The sequence below is a fragment of the Scyliorhinus canicula genome, chromosome 2, assembly GCF_902713615.1.
Source record: "Scyliorhinus canicula chromosome 2, sScyCan1.1, whole genome shotgun sequence".
NCBI lineage: Eukaryota > Metazoa > Chordata > Chondrichthyes > Carcharhiniformes > Scyliorhinidae > Scyliorhinus > Scyliorhinus canicula.
This window is the reverse complement of record NC_052147.1, coordinates 216,739,815-216,755,133: the sequence shown is the minus strand read 5'-3', so window position 1 is coordinate 216,755,133 and position 15,319 is coordinate 216,739,815.

Below are 15,319 nucleotides of genomic sequence, written 5' to 3'. Positions count from 1 at the left end.
CAATCGCTTCACAGCTCCCGGTTCCAGGTTCGATTACCGGCTTGGGTCACTGTCTGTACAGAGTCTTCACATTCTCCCCGTGTTTGCGTGGGTTTCCTCCGGGTGCTCTGGTTTCCTCCCACAGTCCAAAGATGTGCAGGTTAGGTGGATTGGCCATGCTAAATTGCCCTTCGTGTCCAAAATTGCCCTTAGTGTTGGGTGGGGTTACTGGGTTATGGGGATAGGGTGGAGGTGTGGACCTTGGGTAGGGTGCTCTTTCCAAGAGTCGGTGCAGACCCGATGGGCTGAATGGCCTCCTTCTGCACTGTAAATTTGTATTTCTAAGAGATTGTTGTTGTTACTCCACTCCACTAGGTTCTCTATCTCCCTCCTGTATTCTGACTTGTCGTTGTTTGAAATCTGACCCACTATGGCCATGTCATCAGCAAACTTGTAGGTTGAGTTGGAACCAAATTTTGCCATGCAGTGTGTGTATGGGGCCCCGGTATTGCAGCGTGAGGACCCAAGTCCGAGGTTTTGAGCTTGCCTGGGATTATAGTGTTGAAGGCAGAGCTGTATTCAATAAATAGGATTCTGACGTAGGAGTCCTTGTTGTCGAGATGCTCCAGAGATTAGTGGAGGGCCAAGGAGATGGCATCTGCTATGGACAAGTTGCGGCAGTATGTGAATTGCAGTGGATCTAGGCATCCTGGGAGTATTGAGTTGATGTGCTTCATGACCAACCTCTTGAAGCACTTCATTACGATTGATGTCAGGGCCACCGGATGGTCGTCATTGAGGCATGTTGCCCGGTTCTTCTTTGGCACCGGTTTAATGGTGGTCATCTTGAAGCAGGTGGGAACTTCAGAGCGGAGTAGGGACAGGTATACCAGCTGGTCTGCGCAGGCTCTGAGTGCATGACCAGGGACCCCATCTGGACCTGTTGCCTTCTGAGGGTTCACTTTCAGGAAGGCCGATCTGACTTCAGAAGCTGTGACGGTGGGTATGGGTGTGTTATGGGCTACTAGGGCAGTCAACAGTGGATTGATGGTTTCTGACTCGAACCGAGCACAGAATACATTCACTTCATTGGGGAGTGGTGCGCTGCTGCCGGAGATACTGCTGCACTTCGCTTTGTAGCCCGTTATGTTATTTAGGCCTTGCCACAACCGACAAGAATCTGTAACGCTGGTCTGTGACTCTAGCTTGGTCTGGTATTGTCTCGGAGTCCTGGATGGCTTTGCGGAGGTCATAACTGGATTTCTTGTATCAGTCAGGGTCGCGTGACTTGCAAGCATCAGACCTGTCCTTCAGTAAAGAGTCAATCTCCCGATTTTGCCATGTGGTTTACGCTCTGAAATGCCAGGGCTGCCCTCTCTATGATGGTGGGTGTGGTGTATCCGGGTCTGCTGGGGTAGTCGACAGCAGATTGATGATGTCCTGCTCGAACCAAGCGTAGAATGCATTGAGTTCATTAGGGAGGGGCGTATTGCTGCCGGATATGCGCAGGCAAATAGGCCATCCATCACAGTATACATGGATGCACCTGTGTGCAAATGTCTGAGAGTCCCAGAAAAGTCCCGCTCTGCCCTTGGACAGACCCAGAGGTATAAAAGTTTAGGGCGACCATCACATTGATGGCCACTGGGAGTGGGTGTCCTCCAAACCTACATGAAGATAGGTGCGCCACCATCTAGCACAGGTGCCACTTGGTCTCAGTGGTTAGCCAAGGTCTTTTACAGCAAATGAGGTACAGCACTTGCCCAAAGATCAGGTGCCTAAAATATAAACTTGGCCTGATGCGTGCTTCCTTCGGCCTCCTCCTTGGCCTGTTATTCTCACTGGCTGGCCTCTGCTCTTAAAGGGTGGCTCCTCTAGTGCAGAGCTCTCCCTGAGCGGGCACTGTAACTCCAGCATCCATGCATCCTGAACAGTAGCTGCGGACAGGTAGATAATGAGCATTGCTGCCGAAATTAATTATCTGCAGGGAGAGAAAAGAGAAGACATCTTTGCTAGATGAGTATTCTCTTGCCAACCAAATCTAACAAGCTACATGGTAAACTGAGTTGCACTTCAGCTCCACCCTCCACATGTTACCCCCCCCCACCCCCACCCCCACGCAACCCCACCCCAGAGGTCCTGGGTGTGACACACAGGGTGTGACAATCTGTCCCAGGGCAGGATGGATGGGAGCGGGGGTGCGGTGTGCAGGCAATACTTGAGGCATCTGGTGGACCTGAGGAGTGGGCTAGATGATAGTGTCACTGGTGAGGCCTCTGCCCTGAGATGGGCAGTGTGCTAAGCAGCGTGCCAAATGCTAGGGTACATGTGTCCTTTGTTTGGTGTGAGCTCTGCTATTCCCCTGCTTGTCCTGCAGTGGGACTGACCTTCTGAGGAGTGGCAGCACCTGGTGGACCATTGAATGATTTTGGCCAAGCCTAACCCATTGATGACACTGCTTGGGTACGAGGGTTTCCAGAGAGATGGCCTGGGAGGGCTTCCAAATGACTAGAAGCTCCCTGAACACTTACAGGACTGGGTGAGCAGTCAGCAGAGTAAACAGCCAGGGCCTGAAAGTAGCACAAAGGTTGCATTTAAAACACTTACTGCAGCAATGGTGGTCTGAGCCAGGCCATCCCGATCACGAGGGGGACACCCCAGGTCCACGGCTACTCAGCAAGCTGCTTCCTGCTACTCCCCCCCCAACCCAGGCAGCCACCCTCCAGCAAATGTGGCAATTTTAAAGTGGTTTTAAAAGTTTCCTTACTTTCTCGCTCCCCCTCAGCAGCCACGATACCCAGGCCCTGTTTGTAAATACTTGCACATAGTCACGCTCTTGTGACTTCTGCCTGAGAGGGGCAGAGCATCATGGAAGGGCGGAGCATATTGTGTCCAACCCACTAAATAGATTTAAACCTTGATTTCGCTGCGAGGGAGGGGCTGGAGCTTGGCGCCAGAATCGGAGACGGGCACAAACCTCGGGCACGATTCTCCGGACTCACGACGGTTCAGAGAATAGCGGGCGTCGGAAATTTTTACGGCGACGCTGTTCCGACGCCCTCCCGCTATTCTCCGAACCCCGCAAAATGTCGGAGTCGCCATTCCCGACAAACGCCTCCTTCCCGCCCGACACGACCAGAATCGCCACTGATAGCCCCCCCCCGCTATTCACCGGCCCGGATGGGCCGAAGTCCCGACGTCATGGCGCCCTGTTTGCACGTCGTGAAACACACCTGCTTTTTAAATTCGTCAACCAGTCGGCCTGGCTGACGACAGCTTGGAGGAGGTCAGGGCACCACTCTGCGCACCGCTCAGCGCACCGCTCAGCGCACCGCTCGAGTCTGGCCACAACGGGGAAGGCATTCCTGAGAACGGGAGGGGGTCCAGAGCGGGGGGAGTGGGGGCGACGGGGGAGGCAGTGGGGGAGATGGGGGAGGCAGTGGGGGAGACGGAGGGGGCAGTGGGGGAGACGGAGGGGGCAGCGGGGGGCGACGGGGGAGGCAGTGGGGGAGACGGGGAGGCAGTGGGGGAGACGGAGGGGTCAGTGGGGGAGACAGAGGGGGCAGTGGGGGTCGACGGGGGAGGCAGTGGGGGGCGACGGGGGTGGCAGTGGGGGAGACGGAGGGGACAGTGGGGGAGACGGAGGGGGCAGTGGGGGGTGACGGGGGAGGCAGTGGGGGAGACGGGGGAGGCAGTGGGGGAGACGGAGGGGGCAGTGGGGGAGACGGAGGGGCAGTGGGGGGCGACGGGGGAGGCAGTGGGGGGCGACGGGGGAGGCAGTGGGGGAGACGGAGGGGGCAGTGGGGGAGACGGAGGGGGCAGTGGGGGGCGACGGGGGAGGCAGTGGGGGGGCGACGGAGGGGGGGGGTTAGGTAGAGAGTGAGCCGTCCAACCCCGTAACAAAATGTCTGCCACCATGCCATGGTGTGCCGGTCACGAGGACACGGCCGCTGGTTCCCCTGTGGCTTCCGGACACAGGCCACTGATGCACCCGTGAGGAGGCCATAGTTTACTGGCCGTTGGATGCAGAAAGTGACCAGGGGTTAGGCTGACCGCGTGTCAGCAGCGCGACCAGGCCACCGGGACACACTGGTATCCCATGGCTGGCGGCTGCCGAGGTGTCGACTAACTTCCGTCTAACATGTCCCGTTTCTCTGCCCCCCACCACCCTTCTGTAGGTTAGCACGATGTATGGGAACAGAACGGCTATGTTCTGCGCAGTGGTTGGGGCCGCTCTACTGGATTTGGAGATGCAGCAGCATCCACACCCACAACCCGCAGTGGATGCAGGGCCAGCTGCAGCAGCAGAGGGAAGGGCCGAGGAGTTGCCAGTCGTCGAGCAGCATGGGGGGGAGGAGGAGGAGGAAGAGGAAGAGGAGAGAGTGAGGGTGCAGCCACGGCGCCAGAGGCGACGACCAAAGCCGAGGGTGTACCGTGTCCGGGTCTCTTTCCTAACAATGACGGACATCACCTGCAGGAGGAGACTCCGGCTGAGTAGGCAGACGGTGATACATATCTGCCAACTCCTGTCGCACCTCGCCCCACGTGGAACGGGGGGAGGACACGCGATCCCGGTTGCCATCAAAGTGACGGTCGCTCTGAACTTCTATGCTACCGGCTCCTTCCAGTCTCCGAGCGGGGACGTCTCCGGGATCTCCCAGTCATCGGTGCACAGGTGCATCCGGGATGTGACCGACGCCCTCTATGCCATCGCGGACCGCTACATCACCTTTCCCGAGGACCAAGCAAGTCAAGACTCACGAGCCCGTGGATTTGCCAGTGTGGCCGGGATACCGAGGGTTCAGGGGTCAATCGACTGTGTTCACGTCCCCATGCGCCCGCCTGCTGTGGACAAGGAAGTGTTCACAAACAGAAGGGGGACATACTCCATTAATGTCCAGGTGGTATGCGACCCCCACATGAGGATCATGAACGTCTGTGCAAGGTTCCCAGGGAGTGTGCATGACTCCTACATACTGGCGCAGTCGTTCATCCCTGCGATGTTTGAGGGACGTCCCCCCCGGCTGAGGGGCTGGTTGCTAGGCGACAGGGGTTATCCGCTGAGGTCTTGGCTGATGACGCCTATACGGAGGCCTCAGACCAATGCGGAAACACAATACAACGAGGCCCATGCAGCAACCAAGGGTGTGGTGGAGCGCTGCCTTGGCCTCCTGAAGATGAGATTCAGGTGCCTGGACCGCTCCGGAGGGGCCCTGCTGTACCAGGCCGACAGGGTCGCTCGCATTGTAGTGGTCTGCTGTGCGCTGCACAACATCGCGATGCAGAGGGGAGATGACCTGCTGCAGGAGGCGGAGGGAGAAGCTAGTGGCAGTGGTGCCAGCACAGAGGAGGAGGAGGAGGAGGAGGAGGAGGAGGAGGAGGAGGCGAGGGAGGAGGAGGAGGAGGAGGAGGAGGCTGGCGGAGTGGCGGGCGCAGAACGCAGACACGACCCAGGTGCTGGTGATGTCCAGGAGGCGGCACGACGGACCCGGCAAGGACGGCGGGCACGCGACGCCCTGGTGGCAGCACGGTTCACGCATCGCATGTGACGTCCCCGATGAACACCAAACCACCACCTGCATCGCTAGTCATGCAGAGGGTCACCACACAACTGCCACCACCACAACCCCCCCCCCCCCCCCCCCCTCTCAGTGTACACTGCTCCACTTCGACATGGCGCTTATCACTGGGTCCAGACGGTATGGCACAACATTGATGGCTGTGTCAGCGGGTGTGATCAGTGCCATGTGGAATGATGACAGCCCGCTCTGCGAAGAGCTGTGAGCTCAGAATCGTTAGAGAGAGTCTGACCCATGGCAATAGCTGAACCATCCACCTTGGTGGCCGCTGAGTTCGTCACTGACACTCCATCACGTGCCCGCGTGGGCTAGCTGTGGGAGGGGGTAGGGGCAGGGACTGCACACCCGGCACCGAGGTTTCACCACCTGTCAACCCCAGCGACACTCGGTCACCATCACGATTCCTGTGGCTGTGGAACAATCACACGGTATTACAAGTAAGGTGGAACAGTGCCTTTAATATTAACAATTATTTACAGGTGCCCTAGCCCCTACAACTAAACTGTGCCCTTCACCCGTGCCAACTTACTCAGTGTCTATCTTAGTTGCCTTACGGGCCCTACCACTACGTCTAAGTGACTCCCCAGATGATACAGCAGGAGTGGAGGAGGATTGCTGCGAATCGCCCCCCTCGACTCGTTTTTCCTTGGCCAAGCGTTTCCTGGGGCGACTCGGCCTTGATGGGCCAGGCTGCTCTGCGGGTGTCCCGGGTGACATTGTGCCACTCTGCTCTGCCTGCTGCCCACCCGATGCACCAGGGATGGGACGGGGGGAGGCCAAGAATTCCGGGACGTCCCGTGATGGCCTTAATGGAACGGACCCCGAAACCTCCTCCTCCCTCGGGGAGCCCGGTGGCCCCCGGGCCTCACTTTGGGACAGAGGTGCGAGCGGGGAGGTGTCCCGTCGCACCACCGACACCTGGCGCTGCCAGTCCTGGAGGCCTGCAACGGTATCCACCAGGATCCGAAGGTTTGCAGAGACGGAGTCCAGGGAGTTAGACATTCCCACCAGGGACTGTGCGACCTCAACCTGTGTGTGCACGACGCCATCCAGCACATGTGTCAGGCGGTTGATGGTCTCCGCGACCGACTGCTGGGACTGTGCTATCGACTGCTGGGACTGTGCTATCGACTGCTGGGACTGTGCTATCGACTGCTGGGACTGTGCCATGGCGTGCTGAGACTCGGCCATGGCCTGCAGGGCGCCGGCAATGTCGTTTTGGCTCTGGCACATTGCTGCCTGTGAGAGGGCAACCCTGTCCAGGGCCGAGGATGACGCGTGCACATTAACCCCAACGTCTTGCATAACCTGACCCATTGCCTCCACCGCGGATGCCACCCGTGCGGTGTCGGACTGGGTCTCTGCCATGAGCGGCACCACTCCCTGCTCTTGGATGCGGTTCGACTCCTCTAACAGCGTCTGCAGAGCCAGGAAGGCAGCCCTCCTCCCGCCATTGTTTCCCTGGGTTTCCTGAGGCATCGGCTGTGCGGGTGGGTTGATAAACTCCAGGAACTCAGAAAACGTCTGGGAGCCAGCTGCATCCTGGGCCTCGTCTGGCCTCCGCGAGTCCGGGCCCTCTGTTGCTCCGACCTCCACCTGCTATACCTGCTCAGCTGTGATGTGCCAACCAGACTGTGCCCCAGGAGACTCATCACTAAATAGGCCCGCCGGGGTGTGTGTCTCTGGGATGATGGATGTGGTGGGAGAAAGCAGTGCCGCAAGCCCGACGCTCTCAATGTTTAGGGCCTCCTCCAGGATGTGGGGCTGCTCAGCGTCAGGAGGGTTGTCCCTGGCCATTTCTGGTGGTTGTGGACTTCAAACCCTCTGTGCGTCCTGGTCCGCAGATTGGGTTGGGGCGGATGGGGCTGCCCGCTGATCGGGCACCCTCTGTTCTTAGGCCCCGGGTGAGGTGGCGGCAGATTCCTGTCTCCGTCTGGAGGCAGACGGCCCTGGTCGTTCGGCATCACGTCCTAGGGAAGAGAATGAGACGGGTTATTTCGATTTGCTCGGCAGGCCGCTGGACGGTCCCAGTGGGCAGGGTGTGTGAAGGGACAGAGGATGGGGGAGGTGTCCCAGTGGGCAGGGTGTGTGAAGGGACAGAGGATGGGGGAGGTGTCCCAGTGGGCAGGGTGTGTGAAGGGACAGAGGATGGGGGAGGTGTCCCAGTGGGCAGGGTGTGTGAAGGGACAGAGGATGGGGGAGGGGTGAGTGTTTGTCAGGGAGGGTTGTCTCACTTGCTGCAGTTCCGCCAACCTCGCATAGCGTGATATCGCGGGTGGCAGACCCCCCAACAAGGTCCAGGGCCCTCTGTTCAAAGGTGCTGAGGGGGTGCAGGTTGGGCGAACCCCCTCCAGTCTTGTGCCGCTCACAGTGGTTGTGAGCGGCCTTGGCCTGTTGGGGGAGGGAACATAGGTAGATCATTACAAAACGGAAGGTATCAGCAGTCCGTTCAGATACTGGCACAGTTTGGGGGGGGTCAAGTTGTCATAAGACGATTGCATCTCTCCTCGGGGCCAGAGCGCTGGGTCTGCGACAACTTTGTGAACCATCCTCAAATAACTCTGCCCCAATCCCTCTCCCCCCCCTCCCGTGCCGGGGGGGGGGGGGGGTGCTTAAGTTAAGGGGGAGGGATGGTTGTGACTAGGGGGCACCCTCATGGCACTTACCCTGGCAGACCTGGTGAGGTCGTGTAGCTTCTTCCTATATTGCTCAGCTGAGCGAGGGGTCTGCCCCACAGCACTGACGGCAGCAGCCACGTCACGCCAGGCCTGGCGTACCGCGCTGGCAGGTTGGCGATGCCCTCTCCGCGGGCGGATGATGCCCCTCCTCTGCTCCACAGCATCGATAAGCGCCTCGACGTCAGCATCAACAAAGCGAGGAGCAGCTCTCCTCGGCTCCGACATCCTGCCCGACAGATTCTGTGGTCGCCCGCGCCTTTTTACGGCGTCGGGCGGCGTCACGTGGGCGTGATCGTGTCGTCGCTGCGTTCCGTCGTCATCACGCACGTAATTGATGCGGCCGCGCTACTAGCCCATTTCCAGGAAGTGAATCCGTCGGGAAATGAAGCCTTCGCGACTGTCGTAAAACGCTCCCGATTTTTACGACGGTTTTACGATTTTCCGCGGGTGCGGAGAATTTCGCCCCTCGATTTACGCATGACGCCCGATCACACTGGACGTTTCCGATGTTGCAGAGTGGAGCATCCAGCCCAAGGTTCACTCAAATGATTTTTGGGATGAGCAGCATATCTTAAGAAGAAAGGCTGACAATATTGGGACAATACTCATTGCGGTTTAGAGGAATAAGATGAACTTGTATTTAAAATATATAAGATTCTGAGAGAAATCAGAAGGGTAGGTACCAGAAGGATGGTTCCATTCTGGGTGGAGACTAGAACTAAGGGGACACAATTTAAGATAGAGATGAGGAGAAAAATATTTTCTCTCAGATGGCCATTAGTCTGTGGAGTTCTCTTCCCCAGAAAGCAATGGAGGCTGGGTCACTGAACTTATTTAAGGCAGAGTTAGACAGGCCTTTGATAGACAAGGGAGTCAAGGGTTATAGGGGAACAGGAAAGTAGAGTTGAGATCGCAACCAGGCCAGCCATGATCTTATTGAATGGTGGAGCAAGCTCGAAGGACTGAATGACCTTTCCCTGCTCCTAAGACCTATGTTCGTTCCTATGTTCCCATGGCACTGCCTCCTGTTCACCTTCCCATACCTTTTAAGTACTTAGCTGAGGTTGTTGCCATCGATGCTGCATCCAAAATTCAAAGCGTCTTCATCAGCGAGCTGCCCGAGGGCATCCAGCAGGTATCTGCAGTTCACTAGTTTCAGTTAAATAAGGCCTGAGGCCCAATATTAGATGCATATTTCGGGATTACCAATTCAGACATCGGGTTTCCTGTACCCAGTTCACAGCATCTTTATGGATACGTTTGTTATATTGCATGCAATAAATGTTAGCCTCTGGCTGCTAAAGAGTCAAGAGATTTGCTCCTTTTCCCAAACACCTTTATTTTTCTTAGAACACACTCAGCAACAAACTCCATCATCACATCACATGCTCCCAAGGCTACCTGTAGCCTCTTTACATGTCAGTGCCAATTATTGGATCAATGAGACATCTAATTGAAATGTTTCTTAACACATTCCTTAACAATGAAGTCATAAATCCGTGAAGGTTTCTCCTCAGTACTTGCATTTCCTCGCAACATTGAAGGTAAGTTCTTTTCGTATTTATTTACAATTAGACCATTATTATTATATTTTTTAATAATCTTTATCGTCACAAGTAGGCTTACATTAACATTGCAATGAAGTTACTGTGAAAATCCCCCAGTCGCCACATTCCGGCGCCTGTTTGGGTACACTGAGGGAGAATTCAGAATGTCCAAATTACCTAACGGCAGTCTTTTGGGACTTGTGGGAGGAAACCAGAGCACCCGGAGGAAACCAACGCAGACACGGGTAGAACTTGCAAACTATGCACAGACAGTGACTCAAGCCGGGAATCGAACCTGGGACCCTGGTGCTGTGAAGCAACAGTGCTATCCACTGTGCTAATTAGTATTAATATAATCACTACAATTCTCCCTGAACCATTCTGAATTCACATTGCTGTTAGAAAGTTTCTGCAGCTGGAAACGTATTGCAAATTTTAGTCATAGAGTGCACATGATTTGATGACCATTTGCACACACTTGAATTTGTACGATGTATTGCTTGTAGCCCTGTTATGTGTGAATCAGAAAATCCCACATCATCTTATTCAATAAACTAAAATTCAACAGCAAGACTGCAAAGAGGTGTGAGATGTGAATTATTCACCAACTATATAATGTTTCTTGTTGACATCAGTGGTAGGGTAGCACCTGTAAGGGGGTCTGATTGCCCATGTGACCGGCCTGGGGCCAATCACACAGGACTGTGCAAACCCTGGCCAATAGCAAGTTAGTCCTGGACTCTGGGAGCAGAGATCCAGGCAGTGTAGACCCAGGAGCCGTGGAGACTAGACCCATCCTGTTGTGTCCTGTTCCTGTATAATTACCAGCCTTTCCCTTTTGTGAATAAACCTCTTTTTTACTACTGGAAGCATCCAGAGTGTTTCTCGAGCCACTACAACATCTAAGCACAATCAGAGAATATCCAACAGAATTAAATATTAACAGTATCTTTGGACAGAAGAATTGTGTCCCACTTTTGTTGCCCTTTTATATTGAGGTGATCATTTTCATAAGCAAACATTACGTTGGAACTGTTATAATCCCCATGAGTCCCACAGGGACGACCTTATTAATCTCCCCATGAGCCTCGTGAGTACGGGCTTCCCCGCTCAGGGGTGGAGGCCCACCAGTAGGATAGTTAACTCAGGACATTAAAAGCTGACCCAGGTAGGAGCTGGGCTGCAGAATAGTCCTGACTGGGACTGTTATTTGTACATCCTTTACTTTTGGTAATAAACCTTGCGTTTGACTCACGTGTCCAGACTCCTCTGCGACTTCTCAATTGGCAACAAGGATAAAACAGAGCTACAGAGAGCCCTGCTAACCATTTGGAGCACAGGCACCTCCCTTCACAAAGGAATAAGGTTTCACCATTTTGCAAATGCCGCTCTTTGGAAGGCTCAATGTATTTGATGTGGGTGTAGAGGACTGGACTCCTTACACGGAGATTATGCGCTATTATTTAAGGCAGACGCTATCATTGGGGATGATCACCAGCATCAAATGGTAATTCTTCTGATTGCTTGGGGGACCTCCACTTCCAGTGTCATAAAGAGTCTGATGTGCCCTTTGGCCCCAGACCCCAAGACATTCAAAGAGCTTGTGGCAAACCACTATGACCCCAAGCCGTCGGTTATCATACAGAGGTACCAATTTAATATGGCTGAGAGGACTCCAAGGGAGTCCGTGACCGTGTTTATGACACAATTTGCGACTATGGGCCATCCCTGCCCAAGATGCTACGAGACCGCCTTGTATGTGGAGTAAATAATATGGTGACCCATGAGAAATTGCTGGCTGAGCCATTTCTGGAACTACAAAAGAGAGTTGAAATCCCTCTCCCGGGAGAGCACAGGGAAGGGAGTCCAGGAACTCCAGGAGATTTCAGTGATTGAGGTAAACAGTGTAGGATGTTCCCCCTCATTCTGCCAAACAGCACCCCCGAGGACTGTGATCCCCGGAATCTCACCCTGACCCAAACACTGCCGGGGCCAGGCTCATTGGTCAAGGACCACTACAGCCAGGAGGAACACCTCCCGGAATTGATGGAGGATGATTCAAAGTGGTGTGGTACTTGTGGCCGAACAAACCGCAGGGATAGGAAACCTCAGGTCAGCCAGCAAACCCGCCACCCTACCCAAGAGAGACACCAGCCCAAAGCCTGGACCCTCCACTTAGAACAACCTAAAGACAAGGAACGAATGCAGTTGAATCGCATTGGCGCACCACAAGTTGCCCCATCAGGATTACCGTCCAGCTGAACGGCCATCTGTTAGACACAAAGGCCACAATTTTTGGTAATTGGGAGGCAGACCTTCGAGAGAATCAGAACTGGAGTTGAGTTTGCGAGACGCTGAGGCAAGGCCAGCGACCTATACAGGGGAGCCCTTAGCCATAGCAGGCACAAAGATGACCCCGATAACTTACGGGCAGCAGTCCGTTAGCCTACAGTTAGTATTGGTGTAAGGCCCCAGAGCCAGTCTGCTGGGCCTTGACTAACACCAATGCCTCCAGCTGGACTGGTAACAGATCTTCCATATGGGCACTGGAGGACTTTACAAGGTACTGGGGATTTACTCTGAAGTCTTTCAGGAAGGCCTGGGCAAACGTATGAAAGCTGTGGCCAAAATATATGTGGACCCTGAGGCCCACAGGGTTCTCCATGCACTGCTGGCGAAAGTTGAGGGTGAACTCAGCCAACTCGAAGGCCTCGGGATTATCTGACCAGTATAGTTTTCTGATTGGGTAGCGCTGGTATTCCGGTACTAAAATCTGATAAAACTTTATGCCTGTGCAGTGATTATAAATTGACCATTAACTAGGCCACCCATCTGGGCAGGTACCCAATCGCGGGTAGAAGACCCATATACGAAGTTAGCAGGGGGTCATTCTTTTTCCAAGCTCAACAATAGCCATTTTTATCTCCAGCTGAAGGTTCTACGAATACACAAGACTGCTGTTTGGAGTGTCATCAGCTTGCACAATTTTTCAGCGCGTTATGGAGAACATTCTGAGAGGGCTACTGTGTGTGGCAGTCTACTTGGACGATGTCCTGATCATCGGAGCCACGACAAAGGAGCACCTGAGCAACCTGGCCTAGCAGGGGCGGAGGACCATCAGCGGAATAGTTAACTCAGGACCTCAAAGCCGGCCCAGGTAGGTGTTGAGCTGCAGACTAGTCCCAACTGGGACTAGGATTGTACTTGTAAATACTTTGCTTTTGGTAAGAAACCTTTCTTTTGACTCTCCTTTCTGGACTCCTCTGTGATTACTAAAGAATCTGAAACCACAGCTGAACAATCTGTTGCTATTTCATATGTAAGGCAAAATATACTACCCTTGACCCCAACAATTTGGTAAATAAAAATACCCATCACTGATCTCTGCTTCAAGCAAAGCTGCATACCAAGATTTTGTACAATGTACCTTATACTGTGGTACATGTTAACATAAGTTGCAACTCAGACATAACCCCAGGTTTTTCAGCGAAAACCATTTAACATTAAAGTCTTACTGTAATAACCCTTTGAGCACTGAATTCTTTTTGCAGCATTAAAACTGCATTTTTCATCATTTAATATCAACATAATCAGAATTCTAAAATATTTTAAGATTGAATTAAAAGCATGAATATATTCTCAGTGGTGCTCCCCAAACTAAGCATTGGAACATTGTCATATTTTCATTCTCATATAAAATGCTACCACAGTCACCAAAGAGTTAATGGTTATATTGTTTCACTGCTACACGATCTCTGAAATAGAAGGTTCCATTTTCAATTTTAAAAACATGCTGTTATAATGAAACAAGCATAGAAACGTCTATTTGCAGGACTGCACAGTAACTGTTTAGTCCTTGCTATTGCAAGTATCACTATGTATAAGTCAGTTTTATTTTGGATGAGAAAGGCGACTCGTAGTATGCTGTAGATACTTGTAGTCAGAACTCACCTCTCCTGTATTAACTCTCCTCTCCTGTATTTAATATAAATAAAGGTGCTTATATGTATACGTATATATAATCAACATCCTGGGGGTTACCATTGATCAGAAACTGAACCGGACGAACCATATAAATTCTGTGGCTACCAGAGAAGGTCAAAGGCTAGGAATCCTATGATGAGTAACTCACCTCCCGACCTGCCAAAGCCTGTCCACCATCTACAAGGCACAAGTCAGAAGTGTAATGGAATACTCTCCACTTACCTGGATAAGAGCAGCTCCAACAACACTTAAGAAGCTCAACACCATCCAGGACAAATCTGCTTAATTGCTCTCCCTTCCACAAACATTCAAATCCTCCACCAACGAATAGTGGCAGCCTTGTTTACTGTCTACAATATGCACTGCAGTTCCTCACCAAGGTTCCCAAGACAACACCTTCCAAACGCACGACCACTACCATCTAGAAGGACAAGGGCATCAGATAGTTGGGAGCCCCACCACCTGGAGGTTCTCCTCCAAGTCACTCACCACCCTGGAAATATATCATCGTTCCATCACTGTCGCTTTAGCAAAATCATGGAACTCCCTCCCTCACAGTATGTTGGGTGTACCAACACCTCAAGGACTGCAGCAGCTCAAGAAGGCAACTCACCACCACCTTCTGAAGGGCAACTAGGGATGGGCAATAAATGCTCGCCTAACTAGTGACTCCCACATCCCATAAATGAATATATTAAAAAAGCATAATATGCAGCATTTAATTAAGACCAGGTTTTTAAATATGCGCTAATTATGTGGAGCAATGCCCACTGACCTTGCATATTGAGAAACAATGGGGTGCAAGTTGCCAAAATTTGATGTTGGTGGATGGGGCACCGACAAGTGGGGCACATGCAACTTGTCCAATACAATGAGTGGACGTTGCTCACCCCTAGGTGGCAGAAATGGAGACGGAGCGGCCTATTAAATGCCGGGGAACTGGACGAGATGGGAACCCAAACATATTCCCACCACTAGGGATGTTTCCATGCAGCAAGGATGACAGCAATTCAGTTGACCACCGATTGAGGTTACAAGAGAATATAATGGGCATCCCTCATTTTCTCTCGCTATCAATTTGGGCTTTGCTATTACTTATACTAATTCGCGCATGGCAGGAAAGAAAGAAGCAGGTTTTAGTGCAGAAGGAGGCCTTCCGCCATCGAGTCTGCACCGATGCTCCGAAAGTGCACCCTAACCAGGCTCCCATCCTGCCCTAGACCCTTAACCCCATAAACACATTTAACCCGCATATCCCTGGACACAAAGGACAATTTATCATGGCCAATCCATCTAACATTCACATCTTTGGACTGTGAAGGAAATCGGAGCACCTGGAGGAAACCCACGCACACATGGGGAGAATATGCAAACTCCATACAGACTGTCACCGGGATTCAACCCGGGTCGCTAGCACTAACAGTGTTAACCACTATGCCACCATGCCACTGTGCCAATGTTTTAATCTCATTATCAAAATGGTTATCAGGCAAAGGGTATGAGAGAAGTTGTTAGAAATAGGCCAGTGAATGTCTTCCTGTGCTTCAAATGG